The 15,767-nt window shown below is 49.2% G+C and overlaps 1 protein-coding gene across 1 annotated transcript in view; it reads right to left on the minus strand.

The window, feature by feature from the left end:
* Positions 1–15,767, minus strand: part of EPB41L1 (erythrocyte membrane protein band 4.1 like 1) — a 127,308-nt gene that overhangs the window by 99,205 nt on the left and 12,336 nt on the right. The window contains 1 exon segment of the mRNA XM_030309685.1: positions 10,325–10,375. The gene's annotated coding sequence lies outside the window, so the exon portion shown is untranslated.

Consider the following 15,767-nt stretch of genomic DNA (forward strand, 5'->3'; position numbering starts at 1 on the left):
TGCCTTCCCTCTTTCTCCTGAACTAGACCCTGGGTGGATCTGAAGGTCAGGAGGAAGTGGAGGCAGCAAATGTTGAGGCTTACCCCTGGAATCTTGTTCTCCCCGCTTTATCATGGAGAAGCTCAGAAAGCCTGCTTCTCAGGTAATTCCATGCTCAGGATAAGGGGGAGGGAACTAGAGTAAGCGCCACCTCTAGGCACACTCTTTCTGCTTGACCCAGATAAGGGCAGGCCAGAATATAGACAGAAAACCCTTCTAATGGAGACTGGATACTTGCCAGGATATTAGCTGATGCCCCCACCACCCCCAGGAAACAAGCAAGGGTCGTGACCCTCATTTTCCCATTCAGAACCTAAGGTACTTGGTGTGCTATAACTTGCCCAGGGATGGATGGGGCGCCTGTGTGGCTCAGTCAGTTAAGTGTCCGACTCTTGGTTTTGGCTCAAGTCATGATCTCACAGTTCATGAGTTCAAGCCCCACATCAGGATCTGTGCTTTCAGTGCATGCAGCTCCAAGTGTGGAGCCTGCTTGGGATTCTCTCTCTCTCTCTCTCTCTCTCTGCCCCTTCAGCTTGCTCTCTCTCTCCAGCTTGTGCTCTCTCTCTCTCAAAAAGTAAATATAAATAACAATTAAAAAAAAAAACTTGCCCAGGGATGAAGAGAAAATGGCAGAGGTCAGGGGCGCCTGGGTGGCTCAGTTGGTTAAGCTTCTGATTTTGGTCAGGTCATGATCTCGAAGTCCATGACTTCCAGCCCCACATCAGGCTCTATGCTGACAACTCACAGCCTGGAGCCTGCTTCAGATTCTGTGACTCCCTCTCTCTGCCTTCCCTCACTTGTGCTCTGTCTCTCTCTCTCTCTCAAAAATTAAAATAAACATTTTTTTAAAAACTAAAAAAAAAAGGCAAAGCTATAACTAGAATCATAGTATGTGGCTGCTTGAGGATTACAGAGCCCAAAGCCCCATCATACAGATGATGACACTGAGGTCCAATAAAGGATTTGCCCATGGTCACATGCTGACTAGGAGTTCCAAGGCTCCTGCTTTCCAGCTCCCCATGCAGCTTCCCTGAGAAAGGTGGGAGAGAGGGCAGAAGGGAGGCTGGAACTGGGGGTGGGGGGGTCAAGGACAGGGCAGCACTGTCTCCTCAGGCCTGCCCCGCCCTGGCTCCCAGCCTTCCCACAGCTCAAGGGTGTGGCAAAACCTGCCAAACCAGTCCCCATGCCTGGGCCAAGCGGCAGAGCCCAGAGCTGCAGGCTGGTGGGTAGGCTGCAGAGACAGGCAGCTGGGGGGCAGGGAGGACACATACAGGCTCCTCCCCAGCCTGCCAGCCAGACCACATGAGCACTGCCCTGGGGCCAGCATGGGTGCTCACAGCTGAACCACTCCATCACCTGGAATCAGGCACAGCCAGGACTCACCAGGTCTCCTGTCCCCATCTGGCACAAGGCCCTGCCCTCTGCTTCCCTTCCTCCTCTGGAAACTCAACATGTCAGCTGTCAGTGCCACTATGGCAAGAGATCCAGGACTTAAATGAGAAACACAGCAGGAGGCAGGGAAATGTGACAGAAATGACACGTAGACACTCCTCCCTTCCCAACCACAGCCACCAGTATGAGGTCCCACCACCCTATGACTTGCTAGGTATACACATGCTGTACCCTTTGTCTTCCCCCAACCACAATGACCAAGGCCCAGGAGGAAACAGTTGAGCACAAGATGTGATAGTTGGGGGAGGGGATCAGTTCTCACACAGCTCGATGACACTCAGTGTAGACCCAGGAAAGCCTGCCCTTTTCAGGTTTCAGTTTCACTAGCCTTTCTGTGGAAGGGCTAGGTCAGCTCCATAGTTTCAGAAAGTCTCGAAGTTTTGCTCTCACCCCATCTCCACCCCATCTCTCGACACCTCCTGCCCAAAGGAAAGCATAAGAGTTTACAGCCACCAGCATGGACAGCCCCTGCTAGACGGGGCTGGCCTCTGTGTCAGGGGCTGCCTTGCTGGAAACGTGTTCTGTCAGCCCTAGTGCCAGCCTGGGGAAGCTGGGCCCACAGGCCAGCGGGCAAATTCTCGGGTCAGACTATGTGGGAGATGATGATCCTACCAACTTTTTCCCGGTGCCCAGATCCCCATTCAGAAACCATTCCCAAGACCTGAAAGCCCCAGGAGCCAATTGCTGGGCAGGCAGGAACGTTGGCAGTTGGCATCAGCCTAGTGAGGCTGTGAGCACAGGACACGTGGGCCAGACAGGTGCTCCACAAACATCAGGGACTATCCTCATATCTCAACCAATCCCCTCCTTTGGTAGACAAGGAGGAGCCCCAGGGAGAGGCAGGAACTGCCCTGAGGTCACTCAGCAAGGCGCTGCAGAGGTGAACAACAGCCCAGGCCTGACCCCGCCCCCAAGCCTCCCAGCACACGCCACCCCCCACAGCACAGACATTTTTCCAGATTCAAAAGCATGCATCCCACATTCTCATCACCCCTTGGGAACTGCCAGAGACTGGCAAGAAGTCTGCTGCTCGGCACGGATCGTGTGTTTGCCTGCTGTGTTCACCTCTGCATCCTGGCACGTGAGACAGTGCCCAGCGAATGAATGGCAGAAACTCAGTGAATATTGGTTGACTAAATCAAGACTCACTGGAGGAGCGACTGGAGGCAAAATCCACCTCTAGGCCCAAGTCACTGGGGTGGGGGCTGGGGGAGCAGGAAACGGCAGAGAGAAAAGACGCATCTGGCTTTTCGGGGCTCAGGACGCATACAGGCTGTATGGAAACGGCAGGGGCACCGTTGACACAGAGCTCTAGAAATCCTGGGCCCAGCGGTGTGAAACAGGTTGCACCCAATCACACCAAATGTACTTCAAGACCTGTGTGTGTGTGTTTCTGTGACTTGACGAGGCCACTGAACCAGTCACTCTGTCATTTATTCAGTCACTCATGTACTCTCCAAAAGTTATGGAGTGACAATCAGGGTGAGTAACAATCATCCACTGCCCTGTCCGTGCTGCCAAAGCCAGAGGCTGATCCTCGCTGCACCTCTGGCCCGGAGCGGAGCTTCCTGAAGACCCAGGCCGAAATCGTGGCAAGTCACTTGCCTCCCCTAAGACCCACAGCTGCGTTTGTAAAGTGGAGACGGTGACTGCCTTCCTGCCTCTGTTAAAGAGTGCTCTAAAGATGGCATACAGTCATGGAGGTGAACACGCTTTGCAAACTGTAAAGTGCCAAAAAAGATAGAAGAGGTTATTGATAACAGAAACACTGCCATCCCTAGCTTAGCTGGCCCCACAGAGCCCCAGTCTCTAAATATCAATTACCATCACCGCTATAGTCGTCAACAACACAGTAACACCCATCAGCACTGGAGTGCTCGACTGTGTGCCAGGCACAGTGCTACCCACATGGCCTGCATTCTCTCATTTGGGCTCCATTACCTCCTAAGTAAGCGCTATTGCCGTCTCCATTGTATAGGTGGTAAAACTAAGGCATAGAGAAGTGAATCATCTCACTCAAATTCACACAGGAGGGGGCAGAGCAGGGGTATATCCTCAAGTGTGTCTGGGTCTGGAGCTCGAGCCCTTCTCAGTTTCATCTGGCTGCCTATGTGGGAGCATGTCACCTTGTTAAAGCGACTCCCCATCTGCCAAAGCCTGTGATGGCCCTGAAGTGATGTGGTCACCTCACTGACCTTTGTAGTACTAAGCCTGAGGTGGATAGGACTGGCTAATTTCATCATCCTTGTTTGACAAATGAGGCAGCTGAGCCCCCAGGAAAACTCTGCAACCACTGACTCAACTCCTTGATCACAAAATAACAGGACACAAAGGACTGGAGAGAGTAGATCCAGATGGGGAAACTGAGGCCCAGAGAGGGAAAGGGACCTTCCCAGGTCATTTGTTCAGACCTTTCCTGAGACCTTCTCAGGAACGCACATATGAAGAAGGCAGTGTCTGCTATTCTAGTTTTTTTTTTTTTTTAATTTGTTAACGCTTATTTATTTTTGAGAGACAGAGAAAGACAGAGTGTGAACAGGGGAGGGGCAGAGAGAGAGGGAGACACAGAATCTCAAGCAGGTTCCAGGCTCCGAGCTGTTAGCACAGAGCCCAACGCAGGGCTCAAATTCACACACCACGAGATCATGACCCGAACTGATGTTGGACCAAATGAGCCACCCAGGCACCCCTGCTCTTCTAGTTTTATAATGCTGCCCCTATTCCGCTGCTAGCTCCCCCTGTGTGCATCCAGGGCTGGCCGCAACTGGCGACTGATGCCAATTACTTTCCTAGTCTGAGTCTTGGCCTCCCCAAGCAGGAAAGGAGAAACTAACCAGCAACAAGTTCTGGAGGCCATCATCACTTCCGTAAGGCCCAGGAGGCCAGTCTCAGAGCCTTTACTCTCTGCTGTCCCCAACTCCTGGGAGGTCTAGAGGTAAAGAACATGCTAGCACTATATTCACAGACTTGTGCAACTATCACCACTACCCAAGTCCAGAATCCCAGTTATCCTTACCAAATACTGAGCTGAAGCTCAGTTCCTTAGGAACCCAGGGCTCTCCCTGCTTTGGGCCAGATTTCACTTTTCTAGGAAAGCCCAGAGTGCCCCTAACAAAAATTTCTCTGGGGCAGAAATGGAGCAATATGTAAACATTCAGTGGACACTGTGTTCCACTTAGTGAAACAAAGGTGTGGATTTTCTGGGAAAGGGGTGTAAAACATCCACCCAGTGCAAGCCTGCCCCTCACCCCCATCTTGCCACTCTAGCTGTCCTGAATGCAACCATTATGCTGACCCTGGCCTCAGTTTCCCCATCCACTTCCTGGGAAACAGGCTGAAACACATGTTTCCAATGTCCCACAGAGGGGTCCTCCCCAACAAATGGTTAATCTCATCCACCTTGTGGGAAGAAAAAGTCCAGCCTGTTAGGTCAGTCAAGACTGGCCAGAGCAGGAGGTTGAGACTGGCTGGGGAACTCTCAGATTCAGAACTGGTGACACTTCATTCCATAGGCCTTAGGAAGCTTGGGAAGGTTTGAACTGGGGACATAACCCCCACATACCTGGCTGAATCAAAGAGGGAGTCTCAGTGGCTGTCCATATAGCTATCAGCACTGAGCAATGAAGAATCAGGCTTCCTGGACATTGGCTTCTCTCTTCTACCACTGCTCTGCTATTCATTAGCTATGTGGGCTTGGAGAAGTCACTTATCTTCTCTGAGCCTCCATTAACCCACCCACAAAAGGGGAATAATTATACCTTCCCTGCTTTACCTCTCAGGATTATGGTGAAAATCCGATGGGATGATAAATAGGAAAGCGCTTCTCAGGAAAAATACAAGGGGCTTTGATTCTAGTCCAGGTGTGAGCCAGATGATAGGGGCCATGGGGATAAAACACGCTCCAGTGAAAGAACTCCTCTGCCCTTCCGTACCTCTTTTCCTGCTATAGAAATGCTGGAATCCCTCCAAGAAGGGTTGGAAAAATCCAGAGATCTCAGAGAAAACAGGGGTCACAGAAGGAATGCTGGACATCTGGGCCCTGTCTGGATGACATTCGCTAAGCCTGCCCACCCCCCACCAGAGACAGCCCACTCTAGCTCTCAGACAGGCAGCAAGCCATGGGGGAATGATCTGTACCCACGTGGGGGAGAGTCTGAGGAGCAGCCAGGGGAACCAGAGTCAGCATTTCAGAGCCCTGCTATGGGAGGAGCAGTGGGTAGGCAAGAGGAAGGAGGGGGAGGGGAGGGGGGAGGGGGCATTCTCCTTGTTGAGTGACCCACGCTTTCATCCCTCCTGCAAGAGATAATGACACAGGCACCTTCGTGTGACAAATGCACCTACATAATTTTCCTTCTCTGAGCCTCAGCTTCCTCATCTGTAAAATGGGTTGATAAAGCCTCTGATACACTGAGTCCAGTTCAATAAATATGACTGCCATCCTTCCATCCTTTGAAACCAAGGAGGCTCCCAGGGCTAACATTACACTCTTCCCCCAATTTGGAGTTGTCTGAAGAAAAATCTGAAGACACTTCCAGGACAGAGCCCTGGCTCTGAGGGCACTGTCCATCTTCTGACAAGGTGCATGAGATTAGCTGTGCAAGGAGGGGCAGGGGGAAGTGAGGAAGAGAAGGGGGCCTCTCCGCGGCTTAGAGGTACATGCTTCAGCCTGCTTCCTGGGGAGGGGATGGGAAACCCCACCACTTGCCAAAGCTGTTAGAAACCATCCTGCTTCTGTGAGCTTTGTGTTATTTGGAGGAAATGCTGACTCCTGGGGGGGGCGGAAGCGGGGTGGGTGGGGAGGGGGTGGACCACAAGGGGGTGTTTTTCCCACCATTCACCACTGGGAGGAAGTGAATAAAGGATTGACCCCTGTTGGCACCCACCATCCACCTGGGGCCTGCCCTCCCTATATCTTGGAGAAAAGGTGAAGGAACAGGGCACCTGTGTGCAGCTGGAGGCAATCAAACCTCTTCACATGACTGAAGAGAAGAATATGGAAGGAGGGGCTCCCTCTGAGAAGCCTGAGAGACAGCTGGCCACCCTCCTCCCTCCACTCATTAATTCTGGCGGCGTTTCCCCTCCATGCCTCTCCCCAGGCAGCTCCCTCCTCCTAGAGAGCCTTCCCCTCCAAATCCAGCCCCTTTGAGGAGCCCAGACAAAAATGTCCCCTCCTCCAGGAAGCACATTTTGACTGCTGTGCCCTTGCTGTTCCCCTTTCCCTGAGTTCTCTCCTCTGAGCCTCAGATGTACTGTTCCTATCCCTCTCCCATGGCAATGTGCACCATGGACTGTGTCACAGCCACACCTACACACATTTATTTCCCCTCTGGGGGACAGATGACTGTAGTGGTCCCTAGCACAGCCTTCGGAGCTAGGCAGACTTGAACTCAAGCACCAGCTCTATCATTTATGAGCCATCTGATCATAGGAAAGTCGCTTACCTCTCCGAGCCTCAGTTTCCTCTGGAAAATGGGTGCAATAACAGTACCTACTCCATAAGGTTGTTGTTGCAATTACGTGAGATAATGCACACTAAGTATTCAGCACAGAGCCTGGCACAAGGCAAGAACTCGGTTAATGCGACTTATTTGTTACGGTGACCTTTTAGGAGCTTCATAGATGATTCTTCTTTCCATCTGCCACAGAGCCACACATTGGATGGATGGGTTTATATAGAGGCAAGTCTGCATGCAACACAAGGAAGCCCTTTCCCACAGGCAGAGCAGTGTAACCTGGGGAGGGGCTGCCTCTACACGTCATGAGCTCTGTGTCACGGAGCAGCAGACATAGGACGGCCAGCCACTTGAACTACCAATGAGGGGCAACAGATGTGGTAATGGAGATGGGCTCTGAAGCCAGACTCCTGGCCTCCTCCTACTCAATGTGTGACCTTCACTAACTGTGCCTCAGTTCCCCATCTATAAAATGGGGATAGTAACAGTACCTACCCAAAAGACTATTGTGAGGATTAAATGAAATAATACTGGGGCATCTGGGTGGTTCAGTGAGTTAAGCGTCTGACTTCAGCTCAGGTCATGAACTTGCGGTCTGTGAGTTCAAGCCCCGCATCAGGCTCTGTGCTGACAGCTCGGAGCCTGAAGCCTGCTTGGGATTCTGTGTCTCCCTCTCTGTCTGCCACTCCCTTGCTCATGCTCTGTCTCCCTCAAATAAATAAACATTAAAAATTTTTTTAAAAAAAGAAATAATACCCATAAAGCAATAAAACATGCTCAGCACAGGGAGAAAAATTCAACAAACATTACCTATTATTATCATTATTGGTATTTGTATTATTATCACTGAAGAGAAGAGTTAGAACCCCTTGCAGGCCTACAAACTGTTTGCTCTCCTATAACCCGGGACTCCACTAACATCCTACAGCACTCTCACAGCTCTGTCTGTCCTGCAGGCTTGACTCCCCTTCTAGTTACGGCCCTGCTTCTCCATTAGCTACATGGGTAGCCATATGACAAAGGCCTGGGCACTGAGAATGTCCCTATCCCCCCACAACAAGGACTGACCCAATCAGAGTCCTTCCCTTGGATCAATATATAGATCCTAGAAGAAAAATAGTTCTTTTTTTCTGTTTGGGTTGCAAAGCTGGGGTAGTGGACGGATAGTTCCTAATGAAGGCAAAGAGGAGAGATAGCAGTGATAGGATACAGATGGAGAGTCCACTCGATTCCTCATCTTTCAATTCCATGGACAACCCCAGGATCCATTAAAGTCCTTCTCTGGTTCAAACCACTTTGAGTTTTTGTCATTTTATTTATGAAAAAGCCATGCCCAATTATACAGGCCATAACGTAGATAAGGTCTATGCTGGCCATGGGCAGGGCAAGGCATAAGGCAATACTGCAACTGTTCCTGTGCGTCCTGGCACAATCTCTATCATTTGGGCTGCAAGGGACGGTCTACAAAGCTTGTTCTCAAGAATCATCCTGACCCAGGGGTCTTTAGACATTGCTTCCTAGAGCCTTAGGAATCTGCAAAGGGAAACTGCACCTTCCCAAACACCCAGGGAACAAAGGGCAGTAAGGAGGGCAGCAAGATTCTGGATAAACTGCTGCCAAGCCAACCTCAGCAGTTCTGCTACAAAAGCTTACATACTGGGATTCTGCTGCCCCAAAAGGTTTGAAATACCCTCTTCTGATTCCCAGAAGAGCATTAATAAGTAGCCAGTGCGGATGTGTCCATCCGCATTCTAACAGAAGAGAAAACTGAGGCCCAGTTCCAGATTGCAGGCCAAATGATTTCCACTGCATCAGACTCCCTGTGAAAATCTATCATTTCTCACATTTCCTGTCTCCTCCAGTAAACTGATGACGGTTAATACCTAGAGTGTCATCTTTCTTGGCTCTAATCCCTACAGGGTTGCCTGCTTCTGAATCTGGCTCCTCAGAGGGCTTACAGGAAGCTCAAGGAACAAGTAGAATAAATGTATGAACCAACTGCTATCTCCTCTTACCAAGCCCACACCTCCCGCGACACACATACCTTAGTTCCCCCTCTCCCTACCCATTTGCCCAAATGTCCAGGAAAGACCAGCAGGCCCCCTCCTGGGAACTCCTAATCCACCTCCTCTGTCCTGGCTGTGCTGTGACTATGGACAGAGGATTCCTTGTTCCCAGTGCTTCCTGCCCAGAAATCTCCGTGGGGCCCATGTGCTGGCAGGAAAGAGCCAAATCACTCCTTTTAGCTAGAGCTAAAGCCACCCCTCACCCCCGCCACCCCCCAGAGCAACATGCTCCCAGCTCTGCTTGGCATTTATTCTACCTGCCTCAGCTGGCTCAGTCCCACCTTGTCCCCATAGCCCTTGCTCCCTAGACACACACACACACACACACACACACACACACACACAAACGCGCTCATGTGGAGAGTCCCCTAGGGGTACAGAAGTGCCTCCAATCTAGTCGAAAACAAAAACCAGACGATTCTGGAATGACAACATCACAGAGCTGGCAGATGTGCCTTACTAATAACCCACAATGACATTTGCATATTACTTCACAATTTCCCAGTCAGTATAACTTCATTGGCTCAGCTCCCTCTCTATGCCCTCACCCTGCCAGAGCCACAGAACCTCTGAGCTGGAAAGGGGTTTCGACACACCCCATGCCAGCGGTTTGCAAAGCATCTCGTGCAGCGCCAAGGAAGGGTTCCCTGTCATTATCTGGAGGCTGCTGGGGGCTGAGGAATCAGCCAATTAGAGTCCCCCACACCTACCCCCACTTCAACCACGCCACAACCCCTCTGGCTATTTTGCACATTGAGAGTCTTTGGGGTTCATTTGAAAAAGGATGTTCCTACTGGACAGTTTGAAAACAACTCATTTGTTGTTTTCCTCCACTCCATGTCCTGACAGTATATATATGATCCTGAGGCCAACACAAAGAAAGGTAGCTGCCCACCGTCACTCAGTAGTCAGTGGCATAACCAGAATGAAAACAACCTGTCCTGAATCTAGTGTACACCTGGGAGTGGTTATGCAAAAGAAAGCAAGGGCTGCAGGGTCAGGAGATCCAACTTCCAGGTCCAAGGCCATCCATCACGGATATAGGCAAATAGGCACTATAGGCAAAGCACACTGTCTAACACAGAGGTGTTTGATGAGTATGCATTTTAGTCCCTACCTCAAAATAAGCCAAAACCAGAGGACCTTCAGCACCGCCCCACTTTTTAAACCTACCAAAAATCTGTGGCCGAGACAAACCTTCATGACAACCCAGCAGTTAAACATATCAAAATAGAGAGCTTGAGGGCCTGGAAGTCCAATATGTCCAACCTAAATGCAAGAAGGAGAATTAGGCTGTGCCTTTGTAACACTCACCCCTCCTCCGTCCACACCAGCTCCCCCAGGGGAAGGATGTCAGTCAGGCACCTGGAAGGAGGAAACAGCGTTAGCTCCTCCGAAATCGAACGAAGTTCATAGACCCAGCAAGGAGCTGGAAACTGAGAGGCTGTCATTTAGCTCTCTGAGGAACCTTAGGGAAGTTGCTGAACCTGTTAAACAGAAAGGCCTGTGTGACTACACAGCAGAGCTAAAGGGAAAGTAACACTTTTGAAGTGGAAGCGGCCAGCAGGGGCCAGGCCATGAAGGGCCTCCGAGGCTGAGGTAAAGAGTTCAGTCTTAATTGTAACAGCAGTGGGAAATCACTGATTCATAGGGTAGAGAACAGACTGGAAACAGGCAAGAGCAGCTCTCAGTGTACGCATTAGGGGTTCTTGTGGTTGTCCAGGGAGCTTATGACAAGGGCCCAGACTGGGGTGGTCACAGTAGAGCTAGAAAGAAGTAGATGGATTCAAGAGATCCTTAAGAGGCGCTACCCAGGGGTGTCTGGGTAGCTCAGTCAGTTGAGCATCCAACTGCGGCCCAAGTCATGATCTCGCAGTTCATGAGTTCTAGCCCCACATCAGGCTCTGTGCTGAGAACTCAGAACCTAGAGCCTGCTTCAGATTCTGTGTCTCCCTCTCTCCCTCTGCCCTTTGCCCGCTGTGTGCTCTCTCTCTCTCTCTCTCAAAAATAAATAAACATTAAACAATTTTTAAAAAGGGGAGCCTTGGGGCGCCTGGGTGGCTCAGTCGGTTAAGCGGCCGACTTCGGCTCAGGTCATGATCTCGTGGTCCGTGAGTTCGAGCTGTCAGCTGTGCTGACAGCTCAGAGCCTGGAACCTGTTTCAGATTCTGTGTCTCCCTCTCTCTCTGACCCTCCCGCATTCATGCTCTGTCTCTCTCTGTCTCAAAAATAAATAAATGTTAAAAAAATTTTTTAAATTAAAAAAAATAATAAAAAATAAAAAAAATAAAAAGGGGAGCCTGGGTGGCTCAGTCGGTTAAGTATCCGACTTCCGCTCAGGTCATGATCTCATGATTTGGGAGTTTGAGCCCCACGTCAGGCTCTGTGCTGACAGCTGGGAGCCTGAAGCCTGTTTTGGATTCTGTATCTCCCCCTCTCTCTGCCCCTCCCCAACTCGTGCTCTGTCTCTCAAAAATATATAAACATTGAAAAAGTTTTTTAATTAAAAAATAGTAAAAGAGATGGTACCCAAAGAATTTGGTGATGGACTGGACATGGGAGATAAGGGAGAGCAAAGGCCTGCCTACCCCTCAGACACTTCCTTCTATGTCAGTCCTGATGGTCTCCAGCACCCAGGAAAAAAATATACCCATTGCTCTCTCAACCTGGCCTCTCCTTGCCTCAGTCTCCTCAGCTGTAAAATAAATATGGTTTGACTCAATGGTCCCTACATTCCTTTTAGCATTAATATTCTGTTCTGGTCTAATTCGCTCACAGACTAAGGCTCAACTGCAGGCCCAGCCTCATACCCAATGGGGCAGGAATGTTGGAGGGACTGGATTCAAAACAGTACATCTCCAGGTGGGATGAGATAGCTCCACTTCACACAGAACACGAAAATCAGGTGACTAGGAAGGTTGAAGGTGGACCAACAGGAACAAAAGCTGTGAGCCCTACTGTCTGCTCTCTGATCCAGCTCTGGAGGCCAGCATGGGGCTCAGGACACCATTCACTCCAGGTGTGACATCAGTCTCCCAGCAGCGGACAACCCGCTTTCCTACTCACTGGGGTGAACTACAGGAGGCCAGGTAGCAAGGGTGCCTGGGGAAAAGTGCGGTACAGTGGGTAGAAGCTCGGGGCTCTGCAGTCACACAGACCTGGTTTGAACTCCAGCTCCACCTCTAGTTCTGAGGCCTGGGGCCAGTCGCTTCACTTCTCTGAGTCTTGGTTTCCTCATTCGGGAAACAAGATAGTGTCTGCTTCCAGGGCTAACAGGAGGGTTCAGTGAGATGTTGTGTGAAAAGCTCAGCACAGTGCCATATCACAAGGATCACAGAGGTAGCAGCCTCCACTTACAGATGTGGAAGCTGAGACCCAGAAAGGTGGAATGATTCACTGAAGACCCTACAGTGAACCAGTGCAGGCGTGAGACCCAGAGTCCGCGTTCTTAACCACTGGGTCGTGTGTGCACCATTTTGATTCCTGCTTCTCAGATGAGAAGGTTGAGACTAAAATATTACAAGTGACTTGACCAAGGCCACAGAGAAAATTAACAGTAGAAGAGGTATTTGAACTCAGGCCTCCTTGATGAAAAAGCCCATGTCCTTCCCTGTGGATATCTAGAGAGTAGATGTGTATAGAGAAGCTTCAGATTTCAGAGCCCTTTAAACCTGGAACAGGGACAAATGCAAATCTGGGCAGAAGGAGGGGGATGGGGGTGGGGAAGCTACCTTGAGAGGAAACCAGAAGGAGCTGGTAAAACAAAAGCCTCTTTCTCAGAAGCCTTCTCTGGGGACTGGGCAAGGAGAGGAGGGGGCTGACAAGCAGGGCCATCATCCTGCCAAGGCTGAGCTGAGGGCTGGATCTAAACAAACAGAAACAGATCCAGCTTGGCTACCAACCTGCTGTGTGATCCTAGGCAGGTCACACACACATCTACACACACTCAGTTCTCTGTTCCTTCAACTCAAAATGAGGTGGTTGTACTGAATGGCATGGAGATCCCCACTTATAAGAGACTAATAATAACCATTCCTCATAAGCTCCAGACTCCAGATCAGTCCCTGCTCCTAAACCCCAAAAGGTGGCCTCTTAACGCTGGCTCCACTATTAGCACAATAGGGTTGAGAAGTCCTGCATTTGGGCTCTGGCCAGTTAGCCAGGTCATTTCCCTTCAACAGGCTTCGGCATCCTCATCTGTAAAATGAGCATATATTGGGGTGTCTGGGTGGCCCAGTCGGTTAAGCATCTGACTCTTGATTTTGGCTTAGGTCATGGTCTCACAGTTCATGAGGTTGAGCCCCACATCCCACTGACAGCACGGAGCCTGCTTGGGATTCTCTCTCCCCTTCTCTCTGCCCCTCCCCTGCTTGCTCTCTCTCTCTCAAAATAGATAAATAAACATTTAAAATGAACATAGGGGGCACCTGGGTGGCTCAGTTGGTTAAACGTCTGACTTTGGCTCAGGTCACGACCTCACAGTTTGTGAGTTCGAGCCCCACGTGGAGCTCCGTGCTGATAGCTCAGATCCTGAAGACTGCTTTGGATTCTGTGTCTCCCTCTCTCTTTGCTCCTTCCCCTGCTTATTCTCACTCGTTCGCGCGCGCTCTCTCTCTCTCTCTCAAAAATAAATAAACATGAAAAAAAAATTTTTTATTAAAAAAAATAATAAAAATGAACACATATCTTTGCCTGATCATTTACAGAATGGGAAGATCCAAGGAGCTACCTCAGAGGCATGAAATTCCCTGAGGTAACCAACAAAGCAACCCGCACCCCAGTCCTCAACCCAAATCCACTGTCAAGGTCTTTTAACTTCTCCTTTCTCTCTGGCCCATGTCCCCTTCAGAAAAACAGAACAAGAGAATTCAAGCTGATGGATACCACAGCAGTATCAACAACCCCCACAACGAGTAACCACAACCACAGCTGATACCAGACTACTGACACATGCCAGGCACAGTGCTAAATCCTACACTTGGATTATATCTCAGGTAATCCTCTCAGTCAATGAGGTGAAGCCCACTGTTAATCTAGATTGACAGATGACAGACTAAATTTCAGCAGTCAAGTGACTTGCCCAAGGTCATACCCAGAGCAAGTGAATGGTGTGGCCACCCAGATAGATGCAGGCTTTTCATTTGATCTCAGAAGTCTTAATCTTATCGTTGAGGCTTTGGGGTTATCCAGGGTAACATTCCACCACCGGGCACGGCCCAGATATAGGCAGTGGGGGTGGGGGAGGTGAGTGAGTAATATCTGATCTTCACCCCCCAACACAGCTACCCGAAATAACTAGTCTTTATAGTCTTGTATTATTTTTATTCAAATATGTTCAACTCAACTCTGGCTAGAACAGCACTGTCCGATACCAATATAATGCAAGCTATATATGTAATTTAAAATTTTCAGGGGTACCTGGGTGGCTCAGTCAGTTAAGCATCCGACTTCAGCTCAGGCCATGATCTCACAGTTTGTAGGTTTGAGCCCCGCATTGGGGTCTATGCTGACAGCTCAGAGCCTGGAGCCTGCTTTGGATTCTGTGTGTGTGTGTCTCTCTGCCTCTCCCCTGCTCGTGCTCTATCTGTGTCTCTATCTCTATTGCTGTCTCTCTCTCTCTCTCTCTCTCAAAAATAAATATTTAAAAAAAATTTTTTTTTAATTTTCAGAAGCTGGGGCACCTAGGTGGCTCAGTCAGTTGAGCATCTGATTTTGGCTCAGGTCATGATCTCAGGTTCATGAGTTCAAGTTCCTCATGAGTTCAAGCCCCACATCGGGCTCTGCTCTAGGCACAGAGCCCACTTCAGATCCTCTGTCTCCCTTTCTCTCTACCCCTACCTCGCTCGTGTACACACGCACACACACTCTCTCATGGTCTCTCTCAAAAGTAAATAAATGTTAAAAAAAATCTTCAGGAGCTGCATTTTAAGAAGTACCAAATAATGGGTGAAATTAATTTTAACAGTATATTTCTTTAGCCCAATATATCCATTTCAACATGTAATCAATATACAAAATATTGAGATATTTTACATTCTTTTTTTCATACTAAGGCTTCCAAATCTGGCGTGTATCTTACATTTAGAGCACATCCCAATTCTGATGCTAAACTTTCAGAGGATACTTAGATTCCCTTAGCCTTTACAACTGAAAGTAAATTCACAAATCTAATAATCTAATTTTTGTAGAAGTTTTTTGATAACTGAATGGAGTATTCTTGTTTTTTTTATTTCTTTTTTCTTGTGATGAGAACTTTTTTTTAATGTTTATGTATTTATTTTGAGAGAGAGACCGCATGGGGGGAAAGAGGCAGAGAGAGAGGGAGAGAATCCCAAGCAGCACAGAGCCTGACACAGGGCTTGATTTCAAGAACCATGAGATCATGACCTGGGCCAAAATCAAGAGTCAGAGGTTTAACCAGCTGAGCCACCTAGGTGCCCTGGAGTATGCTTTTTACATTTTAAATTAATTCAGGGGTGCCTGGGTGGCTTAGTCGGTTAAACATCTGACTTCGGATCAGGTCATAATCTCACGGCTCATGGGTTCAAGCCCCACGTCGGGCTCTGTGCTGACAGCTCTGAGCTTGGAGCCTGCTTTGATTCTGTGTCTCCCTCTTTCTCTGCCCCTCCCCTACTTGTACTCTCTCTCTATCTCTCAAAAATAAATAAACATTAAAGAGGTTTTTTTTTTTATTTTAAAGTAATTCAAACCAAATAAGATTAAAAATTCAGTTCCTCAGTACCACCAGCCACATTTC

The sequence above is a fragment of the Lynx canadensis genome, chromosome A3, assembly GCF_007474595.2.
Source record: "Lynx canadensis isolate LIC74 chromosome A3, mLynCan4.pri.v2, whole genome shotgun sequence".
Taxonomy (NCBI): domain Eukaryota; kingdom Metazoa; phylum Chordata; class Mammalia; order Carnivora; family Felidae; genus Lynx; species Lynx canadensis.